The sequence below is a fragment of the Neolamprologus brichardi genome, chromosome 6, assembly GCF_056152115.1.
Source record: "Neolamprologus brichardi isolate AB-2024 chromosome 6, ASM5615211v1, whole genome shotgun sequence".
Taxonomy (NCBI): Eukaryota; Metazoa; Chordata; class Actinopteri; order Cichliformes; family Cichlidae; genus Neolamprologus; species Neolamprologus brichardi.
Window position 1 is genome coordinate 1,955,578 of NC_142109.1, and position 9,972 is coordinate 1,965,549.

The 9,972-nt window shown below is 39.1% G+C and overlaps 1 protein-coding gene and 1 long non-coding RNA gene across 2 annotated transcripts in view; one reads left to right on the forward strand and one right to left on the reverse strand.

Annotated features, from left to right (window-relative positions):
- akt3b (AKT serine/threonine kinase 3b) overlaps positions 1–3,265 on the reverse strand; it is a 28,871-nt gene extending 25,606 nt beyond the window's left edge. The window contains exon 1 of the mRNA XM_087841441.1: positions 2,937–3,265. The gene's annotated coding sequence lies outside the window, so the exon portion shown is untranslated. The remainder of the gene's footprint in view (positions 1–2,936) is intronic.
- A 3,008-nt stretch (positions 3,266–6,273) lies between these two features.
- On the forward strand, positions 6,274–9,515 carry LOC118455449 (uncharacterized). The gene is made up of 4 exons (XR_004844147.2): positions 6,274–6,350; positions 6,869–7,042; positions 8,169–8,252; positions 9,401–9,515. It is a non-coding gene; the product is annotated as an uncharacterized LOC118455449 (long non-coding RNA).
- Positions 9,516–9,972: the final 457 nt, after the last annotated feature.

Below are 9,972 nucleotides of genomic sequence, written 5' to 3' on the forward strand. Positions count from 1 at the left end.
AGACTATTAAATTACTCGTCGACGATTCGTCGACTAATCGTGGCAGCCCTAGTTACAATTAGGGCTGTGCGATATGACCAAAATCTCATATTCCGATATAAGACATCTATCATCCCGATAACGATATAAATCACAAAAATGTAAAATGTAAAATGTAAAATTACCGTCATGGTTGCTAACGACAACGCGTAAAAACAGTCGGTTGTCCGTCCATAGTGTGGTTATATTAAATATAAGAGAAAGAGAGAACTTTAACAAATTAATAACCACTACAGTGACCATCAAAACGATGAAAAAATATTGCCGTAAACATTATATTTTGCCACACTACGAAACAAACGATAGCGCAATATGAAACGATAGACGTTTTTATATCGTCACCCGATATATATCGTTATATCGAACAGCCCTAGTTACAATATATAGTTTTATTTGAATATCTCTATTGGCAAATATTGGCCCTGTTGATTGATGTTTATATATCTAAATGCACGGCAGTATTTTCCAAAGTTATCTCCCCCCGCCCCAACTCTAAATGTAAACATATTTTTAAAAAGAGCGGTTAAAACAAGTTGTCCTTTTCCCATGGATCAGAAAGGGAACTTCAAAATCCTTAGCAGCTTCAGCTATTGGGACTTTTTTCTGCATGCTTGTGAATTTTTGAACAGTTTGTGCAGCCCTACCAAAAGCACAATGAAAAAAAAAACCCCACCAGCATCAGCTCCTTGACTCACATTCAGAGGCAACATAGGATCTGAGATAACATGTATGGGATAAATATTTGACATTTAATAGTATAACTTTATTATGCAAAAGTTTGGGTATTTAAAGTGTTTAGATTCTTCTCCATCATGTAAAGATATCAAGAAGGCATCTGATCATCTCAAATTCATGCTGCAGCTCAAACTCAAAGCTCAAACATCCAGCCAGATGCATCAAGCAAAAAGAACAAGGAGTCCTGCAACTGATGGCCCCTACAGAGCCCCGATCTCTACATCACTGATACTTAGACTACATTTACAGAACCAACACTATCAAGTGAAATAATGGATGTATGCATGTTAAAATGTTGAACACATGTGTATAGTTTAACACTGCTTCATTACAACAACTATTTCAGCATATTACCTGAAATTACTTTCACAGGTGCATATAAAGACATTTTCCATGATGATGTTTTGTAAATGAATGCAAAATCATACAATTAAAAAATAAACTCATGTTTAGAGCAACTAACTGTGTGCAACTGTGATATAGCTCCTTGGAGCCAAAACTTGTCCCTCAGCTTAAGCCTTAATAAGACCCATCCATTGCTCTTAACCACTTATCCAATTCAGGTTAGCAGAATGTAAGAACTTATTATATCAATTTATTTGTCAAATTATCCACTTTAAACACAGAAAGATAATGATATCTATATGCTAAATTATATCACCCCAGTGACTATAAACAGGGGGACTACAATTAGCTTTAAATGGTTCTGTAATGCAATTATGTTCCTTATGAAGATCACACTGAACTGCCTCTGAATAGAGCTATCTGAATGCTCTGACAAATGACCTTAGAGATAATTGTTTTCCTGATCAGTTTTACAGATGCAGTGATGATGATGATTCATAAAGGTTTGTCACTGTAATGTCTCACAAGTAACTGAATTTCCTATATGCCAATACCCAACATGAGATGAGACTAGTAGGTCCACCTCTGCTATCATTTTACAAGTAATTTAACAATAAAACCTGATTCCCACATCAGTGGCTTCTCTTTCATATGAAAAAACGAACACATTGTGGGTAAAAATCGCATGCCTTATACTGACAATAATCATTCACATTTCAGCATTCAAACAACATACGGTACTGGTTGTGTTCTGATGACCGACTGGTCATGTTGCTTCAATGCATGGCTCACACAAGCACCACTGGGAAGATCCAGCGCTGGAAAACAAATGCTGAGATCTCCAATGACAACAAAAACAATGGCTGACAGGAGCAGGGGTTGTATATTTCAGAAGCCGGCTCAGAGCTGCGGCCCTCGGTGCGACAAACACTCCCCCCCTCCCCTGTCTGTGATTTATTGTTCATGATTGTGCCCTGCATCACACACACAAACAAACAAATACTGAAACAACAGCTTTTGTTTCAAGGGCGTGTGGTGTCATTATCTGTTACATAACAACATCCGCTTGGCGTGCTCCATTATATTTTAATGGGCGAGCCGTGAATAAATGTCTGGCAACGGCTCTTATGCCGATTACTAACTGTTAGTGGCGATGAAATAGCTGGTGTGAGACGGCAGGATGGGAAGGTGGTTGTGTGGTTGGCCTGTGATGGCTCGGCTGGAGGATGCGGGTTAGCCAGGGATGCTAGCTGGGGAGGGTGAGGGGGGTGATGCTAGTGCTAATCTTAGCCGGTCAGCCAGTTCAATGCCTGGCTAGCATAGCTGGCTAACTGACAGTCCGGCAGTCAAGCTGTTGGAAGTGGTGTTATTTCTCTGATGAAACCACTCGGGTATCTATCATCTGCGATTTTTGTTAGTTCATCCTGAACTGAAATGAGAGTCTGTGGTTTATGAAGGCGGGGAGCGCAACGAAGAGAGGTGGGAGGGGGAAAACGGGAGGTTGGGGGTGTAGTTCATAAGGACGATGGGCCGAAGCCAGACGGCCGGTACAGTTACCATTACTGGCCCACCCCTCCCTGCTGCTGCAGCAGCGGCAGCATCCCAGCGCCGCATCCTTCCCAGCCCGGCGAATGACGAAGCAGCAGCAGCCCGCTAACTGCAGCTAGCTAGCGTGCTAACCTCCGCTCCAGGCTCGAGACAAACCCGCTGCCCGTGCCCCCCAAACAACGACTCCCACTCCCCCCTCCTTATCACCCTTTTCACACAAACAATCCAAGCGTCCACCCCACACAGATTATATCATATAATTATTTCACCTGGCAGTCGAAAAATGATAGGGATACCCCCTCCTCCTCCTCCTCTCCTCTGGGCACTGGAGCATCCGACGGAGTAACGTCGCTCAGTGTGGATAACAGGAGGACATCGATGGGTCCATAGCCGTGGATGCCGTCTCCAGACCGTTGAAGCCGTAAAGATGAGTTTTCGGGGGTGTATTGTTTTGTTTTTATATCCCAGGCAGACAGCGACTGCGGCGGCGGATAGACACACGAACAGACAGACAGACAGACAAACCCGCTCAACTCCTGCTCCCTCCGCAGCTCCGCCAGGAAACCTCGCTCGGCTCCGAGTCGGCTCGTCACGTTCAGCCAGATCTGACTGGGAGGACTCCTGCTGGCTTCAAGGGCTGTCGGAAATGTGGTTTTTCTAAAAAAAAACGGTGACAAAAAAGTCGCAGCTAATCAAATAATTTAGGGTACTCATCATTTAGTCACAGCCACATTACTTAACTTGAATCAGACAATACTGCTTATGACATGTTGTTTAAGTGGGGGACCAAAACGCAATTTAAAACATAGATTATATTTCAGGAGCTTGGCTTATTTACTTAATTCAAATAGCTGCAGAAAAATTACATGTGAGGTTCAAAGGTAATTATTTATTTGGCATCAAATAATTTCTTCCTGTACTTTATATGTATATATGTTCAGATTCATTTAAAAGCTCAAAATGCTGCTTTTATGCAATATTTTTCCACATTCCACCTGCCTTGTCTAGTTTATATATATTAAAATGCAGGTAGAAACAAGCTTTTACTCAAGTCCTAAACTTACATTTTAAAGTATTTATCAACAAATGGAGTCTCACTATCCATTTAGTAACCAATTATAGAATTAAAATCATAAGAAAACGGAAAATAAAACGTTTTCTTAAAGTTGTAAGTGGCATCTATTGGCTAAAAAGGGGCCATTCTTGGTGTAATTGAATCTCTTTGCTGGACCCTTGTCATGAAACAGTGGATAAACTCTAAAGGCGCTAAAATGATTTGAATCCTATTCGAATGATGGGGATTACAAAAACATTTGTGGACATCCACTGAGCTATTACTTGTGTATTCTTCTCAGTACTCTGACTTTTTCTGCTTTATGTCATCTTTACCCTTTATTTTTATCTTGTGAAAACCAAGGTGTATCAATTCTTGTTTTTGCACTTGAAAGAGACACTCGTGTCTCCTAGCGACTTTCCACGTTTGTTTGTTGGCTACATGTGTATGTGGTAAACGAGACTTTACGAAGAGCACGTGAATGCAGCATCTGTCTCCTCATGGCATCCTAGGCTTTTGTTGATCCCTGGCTTTTGTTCTCTCTCTCCCCTCTCTCTCTCCCTCTCTCTCTCGCTGTGTGTGTGTGTGTGTGTGTGTGTGTGTGTGTGTGTGTGTGTGTGTGTGTGTGTGTGTGTGTGTGTGTGTGTGAAGGGTTTGTATGTGTCCAGATTCAGTTCAGTTATAATTCATTTCCTATGATTCACAGCAGATATAAGTGTCTTCTTTGTGTTTATATTTAAGTGTATGTTTTGCCCAACACGAAATATGTATTTTCGGTAATGTTTTGTTGTTTGTTTGTTTGTTTTGTTTTGTTGTGTTTTAAGAAAATGTATAGCAACCCCCCCTCTTTTCCTCCCCAGCCTTCCACTCAATGGCTGCTTTGTTTAAGGATCCGGTCCCAGTCTGGCTGTGGGAGTGATGCTCCTGTTGCTGGTGCTGGTGCTTTGCATTAATCAATTGGTGTCTGAAAGAACAATTCAGTCTCAGTCTCTGGTCTACAACGTCCATGAGGTCGTTTAAGGATATTGTTCAAAAATGAGATTTATTAATAAATGTAAATTCATTGTACACGTTGATTTTTTTTTTAGTATTTTATTGTTAGATCTCAGCACTTGATGCAATTATTATGACTGTGATTATGATGAAGATTGTTATTGTTATTGTATTAGCATATTTGTCAACATATTTTAAATATTTTTGAAACCTACAGAGCAGGTTAAGATCCAGATTAGAGACCAGCAGGTATGAAATTATCACCTACTGACCAAATAAATCTTCAGAAAATAGCATCAACATTCCTGGAAGGACCTCCAAACACAGAATACACAGCAAGGATACCTGTTCGACCAATAAAAATGATTTACTTTTGATCTGCGACAAGTTGAAGCATCTCCTTTATTAGGCTGTGTGATAGTAAGCTTTAATGTTTAAATGGATTCAGTCTGAACTGCAGCCATCACCTTACAAATAATAATCAGCAGTGAGAACGCACTTGGTGATAAAACTATAAATTGGAATTAAAATATTTATTGTGTGCACTAAATCACCAGAATAACTAAAACATTTTCTGCAACATTTATCAGCATCATTTTAACAACAATATTGTATTTTACTGGTACATTTTTGTGATCTGTAGAGATTTATATCACCATTTGATAATATTTCTGCAGCAGGCGCCACTCAGTGGGATCATTTTTTGTGGAAAACAAGTCATATGATCTGTGAAACACGCCTCTGTGACTGGTTAGATGATGTCAAACAATTACTTGGGTAAGTTAGAGTAAGTGAACACAGATAACAAAATAAAAATAAAACCAGATACCCTAGGTATGTTGAACTCTCTTCGTCTGAACAAGTGTGTTTGTACGCTCCAGGTATTATTCCTGTTTTGGAGATGTTAATATGAATTAAACTGAGGTCAGTTCAGCTCAGTTCTTTTAATGTAGCACCAGCTTACAGCAACATCCATTCAAAGGCTTTATAGGGTAAACAGTGTGATAGCCTGTTGTCAAACTGTAGATAAGAAGGAGATATTTTCATGGAACCAACAGATGCTCTGCCATGACTGATTTGAGTAGAAAGAAAACAAACTGAAAAAAAGAAAGAATGAAAGAAAAAGTGAGACTAAGGACCAAACAGAAGACAAAATTTCTGCCATAGCAAATAATCAACTGGAGTAGAAGTGCTTAGTGGACGGTGGGAGGTCCCAGCCTGCATCTACAGCAGAATCTGATATTCTTTATGATAACCAACCCAGTCCCCATGTAAAAAAATAAATAGAATTTTGAACCTCTGAACTGAAGATAGAAACATTGTTTTACAGGAATTTGAAGTTCTGGATGAATAAGTGTGTGTATGCAAGATAAGATGTCCCACATATTTCTCTGTGCAAATTACTAGCAGGTCAAATTTGAACCACAGGTGTATGCATGTGTTTGTGTGTGAGCAAGTGAGGGAGTGAGCGAGATTAAAGTTGCTAGTATCAGTTTTCTTTGTTGCCAGAGCACTTAGTGTTGGGTTTCTCTGTCAGAGAAGAGAAACATAGGATAGGTGAGCAGAATCGAGTACACATAAGTATCTGGTCTCGGGTTGATAGGACGAATAGATGTGATGACTCTCTCGTGTTAAGGTAAGGCTGCACGTCCTCCGCTGCTTTTTCAATTAACAAGGCTTTTCTTATGTAGGAAACATATTTCAAAGCCGAAAGTATTAAATAAAGGAATTCATTATATTTTTCCTATTCTGTGCTTAAACTCACTAATGTGATTGTTTTTTATACGCAGGCTTTGACTGCATTTCTTTTGCCTACAACTATACTTGGATTAAATATGCTGTACAAAATATAGTTATTAGTATTATTAGTTAGTAAAATACTATATTTATATATACTAACAATACGACACTATGAACATAACTAAAACAGTAACTTCTCACTAGCAACCTCAAGTGGTCAAAATAATCATTACCCATCAAAATATATTAGCACATGACACCAGAATACTGCACACATATATTACTTTAGAGGCTTAAAGATGACTGTATTTCTTAGGGTTGTCATTAGGCATGTTCACAGATTTAAAGGGTTTACTGATGATATAGAAATGCATTATTCAGCAGAGATAATTGTGTCTCCTGTGTTTTCTTCAGGAAACTCTCAAACTTGAACTGTGATAGTGGATTCATTGTTGACCTTCACTGGGATCCGTTGCAGACATTAACTTGGACAGTGATGGCAGGATCCGGTGTCGCTGTGAGGCTGCATGAGTTCAGAGAGTCTCACAACTCCAAAGAGCTTGTCTCACCAGCTATGTTAAAACCAAAGTGAGTGGTCACTCTATCAAACTAAATCTGGATAAAGTTCTCAAAAAACACTCTGACCTTTTGCTTAAGTAAAAGTATTAATAGCATAAGGTGTAAATACTTTGTTACAAATAGCCCTCAAATTTACTTATAAGTAATAAATGTAAATTATACTGCTACAAAATAAAAGAAAGAAATAAAAAAAACTTGTTTAAAAAAAGTCATGCTTATATCTATACTGAGCTGCGTATTGTGTTAGGAACAACAGGATGGCATCGTTTGATGGAAATGAAAATGATCAGCCTACAAAGGGCTGAATTCACACACAACCCCTTAATTCAAAATGAAATTCTGATGTGGCAGGCTGGATCATTTTGCAGAAATTTAATTGCAACAACATAAATAATACTCAGTAGTTTGTCTGACCCTGACATGCTTGTATGACAAGCTAATAAGATGGCAGATGGTGTCCTGGTGATTTCTTCCCACCACCAAACCGGTCATGCTGACCGTTGTGTGACAGGGAGCACAACGTTTTCCACAGTTTCTCCAGACCCTGTTACATCTGTCTTCAGTGCGTAGGGTGAGCCTGCGCTTATTTGTGAAAAGCACAGGATGCCAGTGGTGGATCTGCCAATTTTGTATTCATTGTCAAATGCCAATTGGTCTCCACACTGCCGTGGATTGAGCACAAGGCCCCCAAAAGACTGAACAGTGTAAAAGTGTATATATGTAAGTTTCAAAATTGAAAGGAGAAAGACTTCAAAAAACCTTTCACATCTATTCTGCTGCCGTAGTGCAGTAACTATATATTTGGCTAACATCAGATCATTCTTGTCATAAAAGTATTACATTTACAGTAAATCCCAAATATGCAGTCACTGTACTCGGCAGATAGCTTGATTTGATTTCTCTATCTTGCTGGAGCAAAACTCTACTAGCCCACTGGAGAAAGAAGTAACAACTGGCCCTATAGTTAGCTTTCAGAAATGGATTAGAAAAGTCTGTAACCTTATTGATTTCGTGAACTTTTACGTGATCAAATGTCATTTTATTATTTTATATTTTTGGATATCTGAGTCATGATTAATGAAGTGTAGCAATGTCAGGAGTAAGAGCAAAAAGTTTTGTTTCTTTTTCTCTACAGAAGATCACGTTTGGGGAGGGATGTGCATGGATTATATCCAGGACAGCTGGGCAGAGTACATACTATCCACTCCAAGGCCTGTGGGTAAGAAACTGCTGGTTTTATATGAATCTTTGCTGTGACGATTACAAGGGATTTTTCCTGTGTTTCATCAGTGATTTACCTTGTTACAGCTAAAAGATAAAAAAGAAGGCATAAAAGCTTAAAATGTAAAAACAGATGAAAGACCATTTCTGTGATTTCTTTTCTGTCATTATTTGCAAAATAGTTATACTTACATTATTTATCATTCTTTTTCGTACAGCACTTGTATATAAAACATACATGTTCTCAGTTTCAACAAAAATAGGAAAAATGTCAAATGCATAAGCAAACATTCGATCCCAATGGTCGGTTCTAGTTGACAAAAACATATTTTCAGTGTTTCAGCACAAATATCAGAAGATCAAATATTCTTCGGTTGAAAAATCAGTTACACTGTTGGCCTCAGATCGGAGGAAAAGGAAAAACATAACAAAACAAAAATATTTGAGGTATTCTGAAGATGCTAATTTGTTTCTGACAATAGCTCATTAAAATGATAATATTTTACTCTTTTTTGACAAAAGTATTTCCTTTTTCTTTTTTTGTTGCCTGTCCCGTTTGGCTCTTTTGCCATCAGAATTATTGTCTAAAGGCGAAGAAAGATGCCCAACGGATTTACTTTACCAAATGGACCATCCCAGCCTTGCCGTAATGGTCTATTTGATTCACCAAATTTTATACTGAAAAATAACTAATTTCTGCTACATGTATTTTCTAATGCTTCCATGCATGTAGTCTTAGTCAGGTAACTGTTGTGGTTCTCTGTATAATGCAACTTCTCAAGTAACCCCTGCATCTTGAAAATAGACTCCAATTCCACCCTCTTGGACAGCATCAGGTGACAATAGTCGCTCCTTTGCTTTCCGTGAGACTGGAACTAATGTGTCACTCCAACCAGAACCAAACATGGTGGAGAAAGGGGCCATTACCTCCAGGTACACACCCCACACGTAGGGTGCAAAGAATTGAAAGGACACGCTAAAATCTGCTCAAAATGAGACCACCATCTCAACTGGCCAGCTTTAGTCCAAGACCGTGGAGTCTGGACATTTCCACCAGAGCGGTCAGCCTTTGAGACAAGCAAAGCTATTAGCAGTGACTTTAAGGTATTTATGCTTGTGTTCATGCTATTTTTCACCATGTAACAGCTATGGACACCACAGCGAACAGTCTCAGCACCTCCGTGCGTCTCCAAACCATCAACGGGAAAGCTACCAGCCGAGCTTTGATATTTGCACTCTGAGAGCTTTGAGTGTCCTTCGCCACAATGCGGACGTCTGGGAGCAGCACCTTCCTCGTTCAGCCTGCCAGGATCATTTTCAGCTGTAGTGTGACACTTTTAAATAACATCTAACTGTATTTTCTGCTCATTCATATTGTAAATGTGACATTCATGAATATGCAATCTTAACTTTACATGTCTGTCTTTGTTTTAATCCTTTTCTCTTGTGGATTACAGTATATTACCATGTTTAACATTAAAACAAACTCAAATCATTCCAATAGACTTATTGCTTTCACTGCATTTTTGTAATTGGTGGAGATTGAAGAAGGCCACAAGTTTTGTTTTTCATGAAAGAATAGCTTGCACAGAGAGGATCACAGCATGGAGCCAAAGCAGGTAACTGGACAGCATTTCACTGCGTGAGCGGAGAGGTAAATTAGTCCAGGTAAGTCTGTATCCAAGATGGCCGACTTCTAAATGGCCACCATGGTCAAC